This window comes from Schistocerca piceifrons, chromosome 3, assembly GCF_021461385.2.
Source record: "Schistocerca piceifrons isolate TAMUIC-IGC-003096 chromosome 3, iqSchPice1.1, whole genome shotgun sequence".
Lineage (NCBI taxonomy): Eukaryota > Metazoa > Arthropoda > Insecta > Orthoptera > Acrididae > Schistocerca > Schistocerca piceifrons.
Window position 1 is genome coordinate 351,739,604 of NC_060140.1, and position 21,570 is coordinate 351,761,173.

Below are 21,570 nucleotides of genomic sequence, written 5' to 3' on the forward strand. Positions count from 1 at the left end.
TGCTGAAGATTAGATGGGTAGATCACATAACTAATGAGGAGGTATTGAATAGAATTGGGGAAAAGAGGAGTTTGTGGCACAACTTGGCAAGAAGAAGGGGCCGGTTGGTAAGACATGTTCTGAGGTATCAAGCGATCACAAATTTAGCATTGGAGAGCAGCGTGGAGGGTAAAAATCATAGAGGGAGACCAAGAGATGAATACACTAAGCAGATTCAGAAGGATGTAGGTTGCAGTAAGTACTGGGAGATTAAGTAGCTTGCACAGGATAGAGTAGCATGGAGAGCTGCATGAAACCCGTCTCAGGACTGAAGACCACAACAAGAACAACAACAACAATACTTTGAGAGGACCAAACAAGCAAACACCTGACCCAGAAGTTCAATAGTGGTTTCCGACGTTCCTGACTTGCTCGGCGTTAACCATTCACATATAGAGAAGGCGTCAACCATGACGGAGAGATACCTGTTTCTATCCGGGGTGCATGGCAAGGGCCCAAGTAATCAACAAAGAATTTGTCCATATGGTTTTCCTCCCTGGTCGAAGTTAATTCCCCTTTACGCGTATTCTGAACGGGTTTCGCTTTACAACATTTTTGGCCTCGGCCCACTAACTATCGGACGTCCCTATTGAAGGTGGGCCGGGTAAGGTTTTGGTTTATCTTCATGATAGTCTTATAAACACCCAAATGACTCCCATTCGCGGACTTATGGAAATACTGAAACGCAACCAGCACCAAACCTCTGGGTAGAGACAACTTCTGTTTGCAAATTATAACGAGTATTAAACACAGGATTCCTCTTTTAATGGAATATCCCGGAACCTCCACGCTTTGCAGCAGCTTGTGCTTTATGGGAGCTAACTGAGGAGTTTCATTCTACTGCCGACTAAGATCACCAAACAAGCCCGAAATAGCGGCTAAAACGGAATGCGGAAATTCTCACCGCCCACCTGGCTATGCGTCCTCTTTTCCGTTGCCGGGCCAAAACACACGACAATGCTTGGTTGTCGGTTTCTAACAGGAAAGGTTAATATTCTAGATGAAACCTGAAACGCTCCAAGCCGAATAACATCGCCAACGTTTGTAACTCATATACCGAATATTTCTTTTCCTTGGTGGATAAAGATGTAGAGGGATAGCCAATTGGCCATATATCACCCACGTTTTATGAAAGAGAACCGCGGCAATCCCAGAATTAGAAGCATCGGTTTGGAGAAAAAATCCTTCTAGAAATTAGGTACGGCCAAATCCGGCGCATTAGATAAAGTGACTTTCAGAGTGTCGAAGGATGCTTGCTGAGATTCGCCCCAAACAAATTTTTCCCCCTTACGCCTCAATTGATTAAGAGGGGCCGCCAACTATGCAAAATTTGGCACAAATTTTCGAAAATAATTGGTCGTTCCGATGAATCCCGCAATTTGCTTATTCTGAGGCACCGGGAACTGATGGATGGCTTTCGTACGTTCTTCACCAATTGTTACCCCATTGCCCGAAACTATGTGATCCAAGAATGAAATTTCCTTCCTCTGAGGCTAACTTTTGACGGCTTAACCGTTAACCCCGCATCCGGCAGCCGGCCTAACACCTGACCTAAATGACTTAAATGTTGTTCAAAGCTCTCGCTATAAATCACGACATAGCCAAGATAATTGTGACACTTGAACTTCATGTCTCCCAACACAGAATCTAAAAGACGGGACAGCTGGCCATTGTGGCCGAAGGTTCGAATCCTACCTCGGGCATGGATGTGTGTGATGTCCTTAGGTTAGTTAGGTTTAAGTAGTTCTAAGTTATAGGGGATGACCTCAGATGTTAAGTCCCATAGTGCTCAGAATCATTTGAACCATTTTTTTTCATAATGCACGCATCAAAAAAAGTTTTGCATCACATCGGTTGCAAGAGTCCCGGAACCTGTACAGAAGACCTTCAGAGGTGGTGGTCCAGCCTGCTGTACACACTGGTACCACTACTACCCAGTAGCACGTCCTCTTGCGTTGATGTTTGCCTGCATTAATGGTGGCATCCTATCCACAAATTCATCAAGGCACTGTTGGTCCAGATTGTCCCACTCCTCCCTCAGAGTGACTGGTGGGACACGTCGTCTATAAACAGCTCTTTTCAATCTCTCCCAAGTATGTTCGACAGGATTCATGTCTGGAGAACATACTGGCCACTCTAGTCGAGCGATGTTGTTATCCTGAAGGAAGTCATTCACAAGATGTGCACGTTGGGGGAGCGAATTATCGTCCATGTAGACGAATGCGTCGCCAATATGCTGTCGATATGGTTGCACTATCAGTCGGAGGATGGCATTCACATATCGTACAGCCGTTACTGCGCCTTCCATGATCTCCAGTGGCGTACGTCGGCCCCACAAAATGCCGTCTCAAAACAGCAGGGAACCTCCACCTTGCTGCACTCGCTGGACAGTGTGTCTAACTCGTTTAGCCTGACCGGGGTTTTCTCCAAACACGTCTCCGACGATTGTCTGGTTGAAGGCCTATGCGACACTCATCGGTGGTGCCAGCACTGAGCAGTCCATTCGGCATGTTGTTGGGTCCATCTGTACCCCGCTGCGTGGGGTCGAGGTTGCAAAGGAGGACCTCGCCATGGACGTTGGGAGTGAAGTTGCGCATCATGCAGCCTCTTGTGCACAGTTTGAGTCCTAATACGACGTCCTGTTGTTTCACAAAAAACATTATTCAACATTGTGGCGTTGCTGTCAGTGTTCCTCCGAGTCATAATCCATAGGTAGCGGTCATTCGCTGCAATAGTAGCCCTTGAGCTACAATTCCGGTCTCCCTGTATCTCCTCCATGTCCGAACAACATCACTTTGGTTCACTCTGAAACTCCTGGATACTTCCCTTGTGAGTGCCCTTTGTGGCAGAAAGTAACAATGTGGACGCAGTCGAACCAAACAGACAACACGAGCCATGTACCTCCTCCCTGGCGGAATGACTGAAACTGACTGTCTGTTGGACCCCCTCCATCTAACAGGCACTGCTCACGCTTGGTTGTTTACATCTTTGGGCAAGTTTAGTGACACCTCTGAACAGTCAAAGGGAGTGTGTCTGTGATACAATATCCACAGTCAACGTCTACCATCAGGAGTTCTGGGAACTGGGGTGATGCAAAACATTTTTGATGTGTGTAGATCATTGTAATACTTGGCACTGAAACATACTATGAGGATTGCGAAGATTTTGGGAGCTGTAAAAACCCACTATCGATGCATACTGAGGGACATCATGAGACAATATCCTATGGTCGGTGACAACGGTCACGAGGTAGCCTGAAGGCCGAGAGACCTGCCAAGTGGATGGCTGGTTGTCAGTACTGAATGAATGGTGGGGCAGCTGGGGGTCTGCCTGGCGCCTTAGCAGCGCAGTGAAAGTGAAAGTGGAGGGGAGCTGCACCATGTGCCACAGCTGCCATAAACCTGCCTGCCCTGGGTGGCTGTGAAAGGAGGCGACCTGCAGGACAAGGATGGCCCACCATTGATACCACATAACTTCCTTGACAGCCTGGCAGACATGCGTAAATGACAGGAGTAAACGACAGCCGCCAGCAGCCACTCACTGAGCGGTTGTGAATGGGACCACTGGACTGGAGTCTTGTTCCGGACATCATGCCATGCCTTCAGAGGAGCCGCAGGTGAGCCAGGGCCACAAAAAGTCTCAGAGGGTTTCCCCAGGCGGAGACAGCCCCTCTAAAGATGGTGTACAGAACCAGGTGGCCGAGATCCGGAAATGTGCTCCTGCAGTCATGTAATATGACGCAGATGGGCACTGGCGATGGGGGAGACGTTATCCACTGGCTCACTGGGAGAGAGGAAATCCTTACTACGAGATTTGCACACCAAATGCAATGCTGTCTGACCAACTAATCCAAGGGTAGACTGACTCTTTCAGCTACCAGATCGAGAGACGACCCACAGGCAGAGATGTCACTACCTGAGATGGAGATGTTGTGCACTGCACAACCATACCCATGTCTCTTGCCTTCCCACCAGATGTCATATCCATCACGCCCAACAGCATGCTAGACTGCCAACTCCTGCCAGGTCAAGATGATGCCAACAGGCCAGCTGCCATCCTGGTGGTGCCATGGACCAGATGGGGGTCCAGAGCCATCCAGTGCTGCACCTACACCAAACCTTAGATGAAGGTGCAATCTCACTGCATCTGCAAATGGTCCAAAGACTATTTGAGTGTGTCTTTGGGTGTTTAGTGTCATGTTCTATTTGTGTGCCTTTTTTCTTTTTGTCCATTAGTTTTCTGAATGGTTTGATGTGCCCTGCCACAAATTCCTCTCATGTGCTAACGTCTTCATGTAAGAGTAGCAATTGCAACCTATGTCCTCAATTATTTACTGGATTTATTCCAATCTCTGTCTTCCTCTACAGTTTTTGGCCTCTACAGCTCCCCCTAGTACCATGAAAGTCATTCCCTCATGTCTTAACAGATGCCACATCATCCTGTTCCTTCAGCTGATCAGTGTTTTCCACATGTTCTTTTTCTCTCCGATTCTGGGCAGAACCTCCTCATTCCTTACCTTATCACTCCACCTAATTTTCGACATTCGTCTGTAGCACCACATGTCTAATGCTTCGATTCTCTTCTGTTCCAGTTTTCCCACAATCCATGTTTCACTACCATACATACAATCCTGTACTCCAGAAGTACATTCTCAGAAATTTATTCCTCAATTGAGGCCGATAATTGACATTAGTAGACTTCTTTTCGCCAGGAACGCCCTTTTTGCCATTGATAGTCTGCTTTTAATGTCCTTCTTGCTCCACCCATCATTTGTTATTTTACTGCCTAGGTACCAGAATTCCTGAGCTTCATCTTCTTCATGACTATCAATCCTTACGTTAAGTTTCTCGCTGTTCTCATTTCTACTGCTTCTCATTACCTTCGTCTTTGTTCGATTTGCTCTCAATCCATATTCTGTACTCATTAGACTATTCATCCCGTTCAGCAGATCATGTAATTCTTCTTCACTTTTACTCAAAATAGCAATGTCATCAGCGAATCGTATCACCGATATCCATCCATATTGAATTTTAATTCCACTCCTGAACTTTTATTTTATTTCCATCAATGCTTCCTCAATGTACAGATTGAACAGTAGGGGCGAAAGGTTGTCTTACATCCTTTTTAATATGAGCACTTCGTTCTTGGTCGTCCACTTTTATTATTTCCTCTTGGCTATTGCACATATTGTATATGACCCGTCTTTCCTTATAGCTTACCCCTACTTTTCTGGGAATTTCGAACATATTGCACCACTTCACATTGTCGAATGCTGTTTTTAGGTCGACAAATCCTACGAACGTGTCCTGATTTTTCTTTAGTCTTGGTTCTATTATTAACCTCAACGCCAGAATTGTCTCTCTAGTGTCTTTACCATTCCTAAAGCCAAACTGATCATCTAGCGCATCCTCAATTTTCTTTTCCATTCTTCTGTATATTATTCTTGTAAAGAACTTGGATGCATGAGCTGTTAAGCTGATTGTACGGTAACTTTCGCACTTGTCATCTCGTGCTGTTTTCGGAATTGTGTGGATGGTATGTCGCCAGGCTCGAACATTCTACACACCAACGTGAATAGTCGTTTTGTTGCCACTTCCCCAGTGATTTTAGAAATTCTGATGTAATGTTATCTATCCCTTCTGCCTTATTTGATCTTAAGTCCTCCATGAGCCGTAGTAAAGTTAGCTTTGAAAAGCGCGCCGCAGCACGCAGCGTGAAGCAGTCGCCCTCCGTTTTCTGGCGGTGGCGCCTTTGTCGCAATTGAAGGCTTCGGTGTCTTCCTCTAGCGGGAAAGGGGAAAAGTGGACTGTTCGCGTGGGTTTAAGAAGTGGCTGTATGGGCTCTTGTGGAGAGTTGGCAGTCGGGGCATCAAGAAGCGACTTCTCCGCCGGTGCTAGAGGGACAGCACGCAGACCGCGGCATCAGCGTAAGCGACGCGAGCAGCGGCTCCGTGGTATGGGGCGTTAACTGCTCGTCGCCAAAGGAATCTTCCTGAGTGTGGATCCGCAAGGGGCCTAATCTGCAGTTTGGCCGTATGCTATCGACCGGCGAGGAGGTTCTGAAAATTGGCGCGCCTTCCTACGTCCGAGGAAGTGGCTGGCAGCGGGCGGCCCGGCAGAGCATTTGGAGGTGCTGCCTCGATTCAGTCCTGGGAGTCGTAGCGCACCAGAAGTTGAGTATTGATTGCTAACAGATTTTATGAAGTTTAATTCAATTCAATTTACTTATTCTTGTTAATTATACCAGCCGTATGTTTTGGGGGTTTCCCGCCATTCTCGTCTGCCCACCCACGGGAGGGTGGTGTCAGAAAGGGTGCTCCGTTTGTCCCCTTCTGATGACAAAAGGGGGGGAGTCAGAGTAAATCTGTGGTTCGGATTGCTTCTTTCCCCTCCCAGCTTTCCTACGGGTTTATTCGACTGTTAGCCTCTGCCATGTTTGTGAAAGCCTAAGGCACCAATGAATGTACTGTTTAAAATGCAAGGCACTAAGACCTGATCCATTCTCTCGCTTGCCATAACTAGTATTCCTAGATTCACGTGTAAAAGGTACTCTAAGGAAGAAGAAAAATTCCTTTTGCTTCATGGTGAGAACTAGTCAATTGCATAACGACTTCCTGTTCATCTGGAAGCTGTAACTTACGTAAATTTGTGTTTATGTATATTTGACTATGATTAATCAAGGTTGTTAACGTACGTCGTAGTAGTTTTTTTATATTGTTTCTAGTCAGCAAAAACGGTTGTGTTTTTCCACTTCAGTACTTTTTAAGGCTTTTACTCAACGTGCTTATGTGTTTTATACAGGTAGTTGGTTTACTTGCCATGCAAACGTTCGCCATTTCATTACGGGTAGAAATTGTTGTCTTGAAAGGAGAATGTTGTAAAAGTTCGCAAGTCCTACCTGGCGAGTGTGTGTGTTTGCCTAAGTTAACTGGCAGAAATTTGTAAAATTTGTTTTTTATATGTTTTGGAAATGTTAATGTTATTAACTGTGAGTGTCCCCATGTGTGCATGACTCATGCGTTTTGGTTTTTCTGTTTTGAGAACTTATGTAAACAGGATTGTCTTTATACGTTGCAGTTAGATTCTGCACCATTTAATGAATGGAGTGAAATTCACGTGAATTTTAGCTGAGCTTCAAATATTATACCGCGTCGCGTTGTATACGTTGAATTGCTTGCCTGTTGCCTGTACTTGCCTTTTACTGGCGTGAAATTTATTATAATAATTTAATAATTTAAATGTCCTTTAATATCGTAATGATTGTTGGTTTTTAAAAAATACCGTAAAGTCTTGTACCAGATTTGAATAAAAAAATGTTACTAAAAATCGTGTGTTATTTCAACAGTTATTCCTTGGCACCTACGTCTACTTTTACATTCTGTGTACTGATTGAGATTAATAACCTCTGGTGAACCAGTAGTAATTTTACAGTTCACTCCAAAGGTCTTTTAAATTCTGATTCTAATACTGGATCCCTGTCTCTTCTAAATCTACTCTTGTTTCTTCTTCCATCGCATCAGACAAACCTTCCCCCTCATAGAGCCTTTCAATGCATTTTTTCCACATATACGCTCTCTCCTCTGCATTTACCAATGGAATTCCCGTTGTACTCTTAATGTTATCACCCTTGCTTTTAAATGTCACCGAATATTTTTTTGACTTTCCTATATGTTGAGTCTCTCCTTCCAACAATAATTTCTTTTTCGATGTCTTCACATTTTTCCTGCAGCCATTTCGTCTTATCTTCCCAGCACTTGCTATTTATTTCATTCCTCAGCGACTTGTATTTCTGTATTCCTGAATTTCGCTGAACATTTTTGTACTTCCTTATTTCGTCGATCAGATGAAGTATTTCTTCTGTTACCGATGGTTTCCTCGCAGTTACCTTCTTTGTACCAATGTTTTCCTTCCCAATTTCTGTGCTGGTTGTTTTTAGAGATGTCCATTCCTCTTAAACTGTACTGCCTACTGAGCAAGTTCTTATTTCTGTATCTATAGCCTTAGAGAATTTCAACCGCCTCTCGTCATTCCATAGTACTTCCGTATCCCACTTTTTTGCGTATTGATTCTTCCTGACTAATGTCTTGAACTTCAGCCTATTCTTCATCACTACTATATTGTGATCTGAGTCTATATCTGCTCCTGGGTACACCTTACAATGTAGCATGAGATCTTGGAATCTCTGTCTGACCATGATGTAATCTTATTGAAATCTTCTCTTATCACCCGGCCATTTCCAACTATACCTCCTCCTCTTGTGATTATTGAACAGAGGCTGTTGCTAGCTGAAACTTAGTGACTTAGTAAATGTAAATAGTCTCCCCAACGATCCTTATGGAGGGAGCGACAGGATGATTTACGACTCAGGTTTTCATGTAATTCTGTATATTTTCTTATGAAATTAATTTAATTTTTTATACAGCTGATCTACTGTAGATAATTAGTCATGCATATATGTTAATTTCACTTGAAGAGAGTGATTTTCAAATGTCTTGTAGGTAGCATTAACAATATTGTACTGTCATAGGAAACAAGCACAACAGATGACACATGTTACCGACTTGTTTAAATTTTGATAGCGAGTACATTTCTGAAGTTATAATTATTGCCCGTTTGTGTATTCCGGAGGAATGTAACGTTGTTTATAACTGTGCAGGGGTAAATCACTTAGGCAGAGAACTGCACAAAATCCATAGAATTGCAACATGATTATGGACGTTAGTTGCCTCCGACCTCAGAAATTATATGAGTGAGTAAAAATACTGCTTGAAAGCCTTTTAAATCACTTAGTAATTGTCCATTTGAAGGCTGTGGTTTGCCATGACCCTGGGGCCACATGAATCATACTACGGTTAGCAATGTTCATGTGTATGTCTTGCAGATGTGCCGGTTTGTGTGAGTGAGTGGCCCCTAACATGAATGAGGTCACGTTACGACGTTGTCTTGGTTGGCGAAGTTACCCCCAAGACTCACGTCAAACTGTGGGATCTCAATACTATTTGATGATTTCCTCTGTTCCATATCAGTCTATGACATTCTTGAAATGAGACACTACACATGCAGAAATCAACCTTGGTGGGGGGGTGGGGGGGGTGTGGGGGGGGGCAGTGAGAGAGGACGAGTCACTCTCTCACTGTTCTCTATATTTAAGGCTACTTTCGTTGTTGATTTTACATCCAATACATCATTTTTGTGTGGAGACGAGAAGTTTTCATCATGAGCTGATATTGTTGGGAACATGTACATTGTTAATTCATGTGGGATATTTGTGATGGCTCTTCTTCGAGCAGTGATTTCTGGAACTGATAATAAGTACATAGTTTTTGGTCATTTCATTGTAAACCTACATCTACATCTACATGACTACTCTGCAATTCACATTTAAGTACTTGGCAGAGGGTTCATCGAACCACAATCGTACTATATCTCTACCATTCCACTCCCGAACAGCTCGCGCGAAAAACGAACACCTAAACCTTTCTATTCGAGCTCTGATTTCTCTTATTTTATTTTGATGATCATTCCTACCTATGTAGGTTGGGCTCAACAAAACATTTTCGCATTCGGAAGAGAAAGTTGGTGACTGAAATTTCGTAAATAGATCTCGCCGCGACGAAAAACGTCTTTGCTTTAATGACTTCCATTCCAACTCGCGTATAATATCTGCCACACTCTCTCCCCTATTACGTGATAATACAAAACGAGCTGCCCTTTTTTGCACCCTTTCGATGTCCTCCGTCAATCCCACCTGGTAAGGATCCCACACAGCGCAGCAATATTCTAACAGAGGACGAACGAGTGTAGTGTAAGCTGTCTCTCTAGTGGATTTGTTGCATCTTCTAAGCGTCCTGCCAATGAAACGCAACCTTTGGCTCGCCTTCCCGACAATATTATTTATGTGGTCTCTCCAACTGAAGTTGTTCGTGATTTTAACACCCAGGTACTTAGTTGAATTGACAGCCTTGAGAATTGTACTATTTATCGAATAATCGAATTCCAACGGATTTCTTTTGGAACTCATGTGGATCACCTCACACTTTTCGTTATTTAGCGTCAACTGCCACCTGCCACACTATATAGCAATCTTTTCTAAATCGCTTTGCAACTGATAGTGGTCTTCGGATGACCTTACTAGACGGTAAATTACAGCATCATCTGCGAAAAACCTAAGAGAACTGCTCAGATTGTCACCCAGGTAATTTATATACACATCTGGAAATTGAAATAAGAACACCGTGAATTCATTGTCCCAGGAAGGGGAAACTTTATTGACACATTCCTGGGGTCAGATACATCACATGATCACACTGACAGAACCACAGGCATATAGACACAGGCAACAGAGCATGCACAATGTCGGCACTAGTACAGTGTATATCCACCTTTCGCAGCAATGCAGGCTGCTATTCTCCCATGGAGACGATCGTAGAGATGCTGGATGTAGTCCTGTGGAACGGCTTGCCATGCCATTTCCACCTGGCGCCTCAGTTGGACCAGCGTTCGTGCTGGACGTGTAGACCGCGTGAGACGACGCTTCATCCAGTCCCAAACATGCTCAATGGGGGACAGATCCGGAGATCTTGCTGGCCAGGGTAGTTGACTTACACCTTCTAGAGCACGTTGGGTGGCACGGGATACATGCGGACGTGCATTGTCCTGTTGGAACAGCAAGTTCCCTTGCCGGTCTAGGAATGGTAGAACGATGGGTTCGATGACGGTTTGGATGTACCGTGCACTATTCAGTGTCCCCTCGACGATCACCAGTGGTGTACGGCCAGTGTAGGAGATCGCTCCCCACACCATGATGCCGGGTGTTGGCCCTGTGTGCCTCGGTCGTATGCAGTCCTGATTGTGGCGCTCACCTGCACGGCGCCAAACACGCATACGACCATCATTGGCACCAAGGCAGAAGCGACTCTCATCGCTGAAGACGACACGTCTCCATTCGTCCCTCCATTCACGCCTGTCGCGACACCACTGGAGGCGGGCTGCACGATGTTGGGGCGTGAGCGGAAGACGGCCTAACGGTGTGCGGGACCGTAGCCCAGCTTCATGGAGACGGTTGCGAATGGTCCTCGCCGATACCCCAGGAGCAACAGTGTCCCTAATTTGCTGGGAAGTGGCGGTGCGGTCCCCTACGGCACTGCGTAGGATCCTACGGTCTTGGCGTGCATCCGTGCGTCGCTGCGGTCCGGTCCCCGGTCGACGGGCACGTGCACCTTCCGCCGACCACTGGCGACAACATCGATGTACTGTGGAGACCTCACGCCCCACGTGTTGAGCAATTCGGCGGTACGTCCACCCGGCCTCCCGCATGCCCACTATACGCCCTCGCTCAAAGTCCGTCAACTGCACATACGGTTAACGTCCACGCTGTCGCGGCATGCTACCAGTGTTAAAGACTGCGATGGAGCTCCGTATGCCACGGCAAACTGCCTGACACTGACGGCGGCGGTGCACAAATGCTGCGCAACTAGCGCCATTCGACGGCCAACACCGCGGTTCCTGGTGTGTCCGCTGTGCCGTGCGTGTGATCATTGCTTGTACAGCCCTCTCGCAGTGTCCGGAGCAAGTATGGTGGGTCTGACACACCGGTGTCAATGTGTTCTTTTTTCCATTTCCAGGAGTGTAGATCAGGAACAGCAGAGGTCCCAGGACGCTTCCCTGGGGAACACCTGATATCACTTCAGTTTTACTCGATGATTTGCCGTCTATTACTACGAATTGCGACCTTCCTGACAGGAAATCACGAATCCAGTCGCACAACTGAGACGATACCCCATAGGCCCGCAGCTTGATTAGAAGTCACTTGTGAGGAACGGTGTCAAAAGCTTTCCGGAAATCCATAAATAAGGAATCAACCTGAGATCCTCTGTCGATAGCGGCCATTACTTCGTGCGAAAAAAGAGCTAGCTGCGTTGCACAAGAACGATGTTTTCTGAAACCATGCTGATTAAGTATCGATAGATCGTTCCCTTCGAGGTGATTCATAATGTTTGAATACAGTATATGCTCCAAAACGCTACTCCAAACCGACGTCAATGATATAGGTCTGTAGTTAGATGAATTACTCCTAGTACCCTTCTTAAACACTGGTGCGACCTGCGCAATTTTCCGATCTGTAGGTACAGATCTATCGGTGAGCGAGCGGTTGTATATGGTTGCTAAGTAGGGAGCTATTGTGCCAGCGTAATCTGAAAGGAACCTAATCGGTATACAATCTGGACCTGAAGACTTGCCCGTATCAAGCGATTTGAGTTGCTTCGCAACCTCTAAGGTATCTACTTCTAAGAAACTCATGCTAGCAGCTGTTCGTGTTTCAAATTCTGGAATATTCCATTCGTCTTCCCTGGTGAAGGAATTTCGGAAAACTGCGTTCAATAACTCCGCTTTAAGGGCACAGTCGTCGGTAACAGTACCATCGGCACTGCGCAGTGAAGGTATTGACTGCGTCTTGCCGCTTGTGTTCTTTACATACGACCAGGATTTCTTCGGATTTTCTACCAAATTTCGAGACAATGTTTCGTTGTGGAACCTATTAAAGGCATCTCGCATTGAAGTCCGTGCCAAATTTCGCGCGTCTGTAAATTTTAGCCAATTTTCGGGATTTCGCGTTCTTCTGAACTTCGCATGCTTTTTCCGTTGCCTCTGCAACAGCGTTCGGACCTGTTTTGTGTACCATGGGGGATCAGTTCCATCTCTTACCAATTTATGAGGTATGAATCTCTCAATTGCTGTTGCTACTATATCTTTGAATTTGAGCCACATCTCGTCTACATTTGCATAGTAAGTTCGGGAGGAATGGAGATTGTCTCTTAGGAAGGCTTCTAGTGACACCTTATCCGCTTTTTTAAACAAAATTATTTTGCGTATGTTTCTGGTGGATTTGGAAGAAACGGTATTGAGCCTAACTACAACGACCTTGTGATCACTAATCCCTGTGTCAGTCATGATGCTCTCTATTAGCTCTGGATTGTTTCTGGCTAAGAGGTCAAGTGTGTTTTCGCAACCATTTACAATTCGCGTGGGTTCGTGGTTTAACTGCTCGAAATAATTTTCGGAGAAAGCATTTAGGTCAATCTCAGAAGATGTTTTCTGCCTACCACCGGTTTTGCACAAGTATTTTTGCCAACATATCGAGGGAAATTTGAAGTCCCCACCAATTATAACCGTATGAGTGGGGTATTTATTTGTTACGAGACTCAAATTTTCTCTGAACTGTTCAGCAACTATATCATCGGAGTCTGGGGGTCGGTAGAACGAGCCAATTATTAACTTAGTTCGGCTGTTAAGTATAACCTCCACCCATACCAATTCGTACCGGGTATCTACTTCGACTTCACAACAATATAAACCACTACTGACAGACACAAACACTCCTCCACCAATTCTGCCTAATCTGTCTTTCCTGAACACCCTCTGAGACTTCGTAAAAATTTCTGCAGAACTTATTTCAGGCTTTAGCCAGCTTTCTGTACCTATAACAATTTCAGCTTCTGTGCTTTCTATTAGCGCTTGTAGCTCAGGGACTTTCCCAGCACAACTACAACAATTTACAACTACAATTCCGACTGTTCCTTGATCCAAGCACGTCCTGTATTTGTCATGCACCCTTTGAGATTGCAGCCCACCCCGTACTTTCCCGAGGCCTTCTAACCTAAAAAACCACCCAGTCCACGCCACACAGCCTCCGCTACCCGTGTAGCCGCCAGCTGAGTGTGGTGAACTCCTGACCTATTCAGCGGAACCCGAAACCCCACCACCCTATGGCGCAAGTCAAGGAATCTGCAGCCAACATGGTCGCAAAACCGTCTGAGCCTCTGATTCAGACCCTCCACCCGGCTCTGCACCATAGGTCCGCAGTCGGTTCTGTCAACGATGCTGCAGATGGTGAGCTCTGCCTTCATCTCGTAAGCAAGACCGGCAGCCTTCACCAAATCAGATAGCCGCTGGAATCCAGAGAGAATTTCCTCAGATCAAAAGCGACACACGTCATTAGTGCCGACATGTGCCACCACCTGCAGCTGGCTGCACCCTGGGCTCTTCATGGCATCCGGAAGGACCCTTTCCACATCAGTGTGCTCCCTGCCGCCGTTGGATAAGCAGCTGCCAACAGCAAGTCGTATACTCTTAGCTTACTTACTTGTTACATAGTTTAATTCTTAATTTCTTTGCATGTTTTTGGGTACTTGCATTGTTTAATTCATACATTTCGGGCGTATTATAGTATTTGAGAGTTGCAGCATCGCGCTTTAGTGTTTACTTCGTAGATTCTAACTTAAATTGCGTGTGAGTTTCGTATAGGAGGTGTAATTTCGAGTTTTAGTTACTGTAATCGTAAATTCAGGCAGATTGTAGCGCAGTCGTTAGGCATTTGTACAGGTTAGTTCATACATTCTTTGCGTGTTTCCCTTGCGTTATCTAGGCACCGACTCGTGTTTCAGTAACTGTTGTTCAACATCGATTAGAATGGACAGGGACTGCGATTGCTGTGTTCGGATGAGGGCTGAGTTGGCATCCCTTCGCTCACAGCTGCAAGCGGTGCTGACTTCGGTCGCGCAGCTTGAGGCTGCTGCCAATGGGCACCACTGTGGGGAGCCGGACTTAGGTATCACAGGGATGGCAACCTCGTCCCGTCTGTCCCCAGATCGGTCTGCCGCTGTGGTTGCCCCGGTTGCTGCCCGCAGTGGGGCTGAGCCCTCGCCTGTGTTTGATTGGGAGGTCGTTCCAAGGCGTGGCAGGCAGCGAAAGACGTCCCCGGAGGGTGATCAGAAAGCCTCCCCGGTGCGTCTGACAAACAGGTTTGAGGCACTGTCTCTGGCTGAGCCAGATGCAGCTGCCTGCCCTGTTTCAGAGGATCATTCTCAGCCTTCAAGGTCCGGGCAATCGCAGGGGGTGCGCTTATTGGTAGTAGGGAGCTCCAATGTTAGGTGCGTAATGGGGCCCCTTAGGGATATGGCGGCTAAGGAGGGGAAGAAATCCAGTGTTCACTCCGTGTGCATTTCAACCTTGCGGTTGATGTCTGGGGCTTGGAAACCATGTGCAGCTATTAGGGAAAGGAACATCTTGAAGCACTTACCGGGGACGGAATGCTGATCCCAAGAATTTCTAGCACCGATGTGAAGACAATACGTTCGGCCAAAGAGGAGGAAAACTGTCTACTTGGATCTGCCTGTTATTCACTTCTAGCCACAGCAAGGGCAGGGACGCGAGAGAAATGCATGTCGCCCAGCCAACACGTTTCGACGGTGTCGCAAATGTCCTTTGTGAACAGTAATGGCAGCCATAAAAATAATCAATAAACTTGTATCATAACATTTATAAAAGATCAATCCTGAGCTGACATATTAATCACCCATCAATAATTGACTACTATAATGAGAGGCAATCGTTTAATTAGTGTTATTGCAGCATGCAAGTTAATTTAGATTCTGATAAATGTGGTAATCCATACTGAAGGCTATCACCAACAGAGTAAAAGGGAAAAATCAATTCAGCAGACACATGGGCAAGCAGTCAAGTGGCTTTCTTGTTAAAGTGATTGCTGTCAGGGCATAAACTCATAGTCGCCTGTCGCCTTTCATATCATACCACAACTCCAGTGTAGTCTTGCAACCGGCTTACCTTACGATAAAGTATTGATTTCAGCAAGTCCAACACGCAATACAAAATATTCGTTTTGAACGCCCACACGAAGTATAATCACAAGAAGCCGTAACTGGATGCTCACCTTCTGGAAGAAGTGAGTTACAATCGACTACGCTTTATCTACCGTTGCATATGACACATAGACTCAGGTGGAACACAAGAGCACCAGGACAACAAAATATCTTTGGTCGTTATGCCTGCAGTGTGCTGAAGCCGTTCCTGGCCTTCCTGCAGTGCCTGTGCGCGACCTGGGAAAGTAGCAGCCACTTCAACAGGTTGTTGTCCACACGCCAGCGCCGCCATTGCTGGCTATGCCCGTCTGCTGTCGACGCGCAGGGCTATTTGGCGAGGGTCTTGGACTCTGCTTCTCTAAGAACTTATTTCCTTGGCGCCTCTCTAGCAACATCTTGACCGTCTGTCTGTGAGCACGCCTAGCCTCCAGCACAGGCCGCCGCCACAGCTCCCCGAGCTCAGCGAGATGTGTCCGTTCTACTTCAGTCCAGCTGACTGGTCGCCGACCTCCGACCGCCGTTCGCGCCCATTGTCAGCATGGACACAGCGGCGCTCCCCAAGGTTACAAGTCTCACAGCGGGCGAACTCTGGTGGCACCATTACTACATAGCCGAGAAGAAGGTCACCGGGAGCATAGCAGCGCCTTTTGACACGGTACAGTCCTTCCCCTGAAACATTTTCCACCTCCTTCGCTAGGAGAATGGAGGGAACTTCAACTGCTTTACAAAAATTCATAACTGATCAACAGAGACCACAAAGTTGAATTGAGGAGAGAGAAGACTTCTTTTTATTCTTTAGGAGCAGATGGGCTGAAATCAGCGTAGAAACTGGAGTAGCAACCCTCGCACACATGCTAACATCCCCAAATGCATGGCAGATACCCGTGAGCCTGGTCTTTGTCCTATTCAGCTTACCACTGTTCCTAGAATACATCTTGTCTCGGTTTTTGCCTCTTCAGTGCATAACCAATGGGATCATTGCAAGGGAGTCGTACTGATTTAAACAAGGTAGTGAACGATGATATGACGCAAGATACTAAAGACCTGTTGTCGTCAGGGACAGCTATAGGATTGCAGACACAGCTTGCTACTACTCCTCACACAATAGTGGCAGTGTTTAGTAATAAAGATATCTCAGTTGATTTCCCATCTCATATGGTGAAATGTCTTTGTTGTATTCTATGGTTGATTGAACAAAAGGATTGTTTAAACTGTGACACTTGGGAGGGGAGACGTCTCCCGCTACGGACTTACCCATCCTACTTGCCGAAGCACCGTTAGTATACTGATAGATTAACTGTACAATTTCTATGTGCCACAGTTTAAAAGCATCACATTGGTAGCCATTCTGGACGTGTGGATGTCGCATAGTGCTGCTGGAATTGTCCGAGTCCGTGGGAATGCACAATGGACATGAATGGATGCCTACGTGCGTATCACCTGGCAGAGTCGTATCTTGACGTATCAGAGGCTCCACATCACTCCAACTACACACGCCCCACACCATTACAGAGCCTCCACCAGCTTCAACAGCCCCTCTGCTGCCATGCAGGTTCCATGGATTCAAGAGGATTTCTCCAAACCCGTACACGTCCATCCGTTCGATACAATTTGAAACGAGACTCGTCCGATCAGTCAACATGTTTCCAGTCATCAACAAACCAATGTCGTTGTTGATGGGCCCAGGCGAGGTATAAAGTTTTGTGTCGTGCAATCATCAAGTGTACAGGAGTGGGCCTTCGGTTCCGAAAGCCCATATCGATGATGTTTTCTTGAATGGTTCATACGCTGACACTTGTTGATGGCCCAGCATTGAAATCTGCAGCAATTTGCGGAAGGGTTGCACTTCTGTCATGCTGAACGATTCTGTTCAGTCTTCGCTGGTCCCGTTCTTGCAGGATCTTTATTCGACCGCAGCGATGTCGCAGATCTGATGTTTTACCGAATTCCTGATATTAGCGGTACACTCGTGAAATGGTCGTACGGGAAAATCGCTACTCCATCACTACCTCGGAGATGCTGTGTCCCAGTTTCTTGGGTGCTTCAGTGTAGATCCCCGACCGCAATTTCTAATCGGACCAACCTCTTCTCCAACACCTTTAATTTGAATACCCTCTCATCCGCAACAGCTCCTAACAGATTACTTTACCTATTCCTTTAACGAGCAACTCTGGGTAGTAATCTACGCACGTGGCTTGCCGTAGGTAATTCACAGTGCAAGAACTGATCAACAGGGTCCAAATGCAAGAGGTTCAAACCAACAACACCGACAGTATTACTTACGTACTTGTGATACACTTCAGTCATTTAAACCGACTCACCCAACACCTACCGCACGACCTGGGACAACTATGTCACTAGGAATGCCAGAAGATACACAAGCACAGCTACTTCGTAAGCAGGTTCTTTTTTCGGAGCCAACTTACATCTAATACATAACTCCCACCTGTCACTGAAGCATCACACATGAAAGTAAGAAAAAATCTATAGTTTATAACTTAGATAGTAAGAGAAACCAGGTGCCAACGTTAACTCAAAAGCATTCTCACTGTGCTCACTGCAATCTGCTGAAGCCTTCTTGCGATGTCGAATGTGCGAAAGGAAAAAATAGCATCTGGTCCAACAGGTTATTGCCCACACGCCATCGCCACAATTGCTGGCCACGTCACTCTGATGTTGAGCCACACGCCTGCTTGGTGAGGGTCTTGGACTTGGCTTCCCACAGAACTGTTTTCTTTGGTATCTCCCCTGCGACTCCCCATCACTGACCGCTCATCACTGAACACAGGCTTAGTCTCCAGCCTACGCTGCAGTCAGAGACCACACTGCCTCGCACTGAATGTCGTCGGCGCGCAGCCGGCCCCCACCACACACTCGACACTTGCTTCCAGAAGACGTGTCCGTTCTACCTGTGGGCAGCTGACTGACCATCCGCCGTCCTCCGCGCCTAAATTGGGATGGCCGGAGGCAGGTTTGAACTGTTGTCCTCCTGAGTGCGAGTCCTCTGTGCTAACCACTGAGCCATCTTGACGGTATAGTTACCAGGTTGGATCATTGAAAGAGACGGGGAAGGTCCAAATGAGTGTGGCACATTTCGTTAGGGGATTGTTTAGTGTAGATTTATGGAACAAGTAGTAATCTCATCTAATCTAATCTAATTGAGAAAGTTTTACAAACATCTTCAACAAATTCCAATGGTAGACACTACGACCGAAGCGCAATGCAACACGAGACGTTTATTATTGAAATTCCAAGAGAGTACTTTTCGGGAAGACCCAGACAATATGTTACTCCCTCTACATACTTCTCACTGTGACCACAAGGAGAAAGTTTGAGAATTTAGATCTAATACGGAGATTTACGGACAAGGAGCAGATAGTAGACCCAACAATCAGGTAGCCTGCGGAGTGTAGACGTAGATGCACATGTACGAGAACGTTTTTAATTATGAACAGTTTAGCTTAGACAGACAGTTCTGGACGAATTAAGGACCTCCAAAAATAAGAAAGTAAAATTTTTCTCTTGTTGCAATAACATGAGTGATGTATTTTGCAGTGTATTTCCCCCTACCCCCCCTACAGCCATATTTTTTATCACTGTCAGTACTTTCCTGGCTCCTCTGCAGTTCTCTGGAAGCGAATCCAGTATTTGCTGTATTCTGTAGCTTACCATTCTGGTAGCGCATTTATCTTGTTTCGAAAGCATGTGCCGCCTTCCATTTACGTTTATGGGTCTTCTGGATAAATTTCCAGCTTCTTCCACTAAATGTGCGGAAGCCAAGGGAAGACCTTAGTTAAAAACTTAATGACGATTAATATGACGACAGTTCCTCGTCTGGGAAACATTTCTGTTCACCGTTTACTGAGTACACGCTTTTGTTGTATTTCAACATACCAGGAAAACCGCTTTCGTTTTTTGTAACTGTCAGACATTAGATCCAAATCAGTGTGGAGTAAACCTTTCATTCAGTACTAGCACCATCACCTGCTACAAAGATGTAAGGTTTAATGTAAAGGATTGTTAGACCCCGTTTGGTGGAGGGAAAATAAATGAATTGCAGCTGTAGCTGCGGTATTAGAGGGTAATAGAAAATGTATTGTAAAAAATCTTTTTAACGTTGCGTCATCTACAGGAAAACCTAATTATTACTGTTATTTCTGTCTGTCTTGATGTGTCAAAGACGGTTCATTACTGGCATGGACCTGTTGATGGGTCTGTAACTAAATCATACAGAATGTAGTTGTAGACAAGTGGATGGAGGATCTTCTGAGTGTATCCATTTACCATATACGTAAGGGGTCCGACGGCCAAGGTAATGAAATCGCCGCAAGCGCTGCTGAAGCAAACTATTTTGACACGGCCCGAAGACTCATTCCACAAGTTCCACAGGCACCAAGAATACATGGTGTACCAAAGCTCGACGAAGAATCCTTTCTTTTACGGTCGATAGTGAGTAGTATTAATTCATCGACCTACAAGCTAGCAAAAGACTTGGCTCCGAAGCTTAGGCATCTAGTGAGCCACACAGATTCATACGTCAGGGACTCCACCCACTTTGTAGCACTTTTCAAAGAATAGCGTGTCTCTGGTGTGGATCTGATCGCCAGCTTCAACATGAAGTCTTTATTCACGAATGTACCCGTGGCGGACACCATGAATATCTTAGAGGAACGCATGGCACCTGATATCTGCGAACAAGTGCGCTACTGTTTAACGACCACCTGTTTCAGGTGGAAAGGGGATTCCTATGAGTAGGCGGACGAAATACACTCCTGGAAATTGAAATAAGAACACCGTGAATTCATTGTCCCAGGAAGGGGTAACTTTATTGACACATTCCTGGGGACAGATACATCACATGATCACACTGACAGAACCACAGGCACATAGACACAGGCAACAGAGCATGCACAATGCCGGCACTAGTACAGTGTATATCCACCTTTCGCAGCAATGCAGGCTGCTATTCTCCCATGGAGACGATCGTAGAGATGCTGGACGTAGTCCTGTGGAACGGCTTGCCATGCCATTTCCACCTGGCGCCTCAGTTGGACCAGCGTTCGTGCTGGACGTGCAGACCGCGTGAGACGACGCTTCATCCAGTCCCAAACATGCTCAATGGGGGACAGATCCGGAGATCTTGCTGGCCAGGGTAGTTGACTTACACCTTCTAGAGCACGTTGGGTGGCACGAGATACATGCGGACGTGCATTGTCCTGTTGGAACAGCAAGTTCCCTTGCCGGTCTAGGAATGGTAGAACGATGGGTTCGATGACGGTTTGGATGTACCGTGCACTATTCAGTGTCCCCTCGACGATCACCAGTGGTGTACGGCCAGTGTAGGAGATCGCTCCCCACACCATGATGCCGGGTGTTGGCCCTGTGTGCCTCGGTCGTATGCAGTCCTGATTATGGCGCTCACCTGCACGGCGCCAAACACGCATAGGACCATCATTGGCACCAAGGCAGAAGCGACTCTCATCGCTGAAGACGACACGTCTCCATTCGTCCCTCCATTCACGCCTGTCGCGACACCACTGGAGGCGGGCTGCACGATGTTGGGGCGTGAGCGGAAGACGGCCTAACGGTGTGCGGGACCGTAGCCCAGCTTCATGGAGACGGTTGCGAATGGTCCTCGCCGATACCCCAGGAGCAACAGTGTCCCTAATTTGCTGGGAAGTGGCGGTGCAGTCCCCTACGGCACTGCGTAGGATCCTACGGTCTTGGCGTGCATCCGTGCGTCGCTGCGGTCCGGTCCCAGGTCGACGGGCACGTGCACCTTCCGCCGACCACTGGCGACAACATCGATGTACTGTGGAGACCTCACGCCCCACGTGTTGAGCAATTCGGCGGTACGTCCACCCGGCCTCCCG

General features: G+C 46.5%; 1 pseudogene; it reads left to right on the forward strand.

The window, feature by feature from the left end:
- The first annotated feature begins 3,634 nt into the window (after nucleotides 1–3,634).
- The window catches only part of LOC124788657, a 58,082-nt pseudogene continuing 40,146 nt past the window's right edge, over nucleotides 3,635–21,570 (forward strand).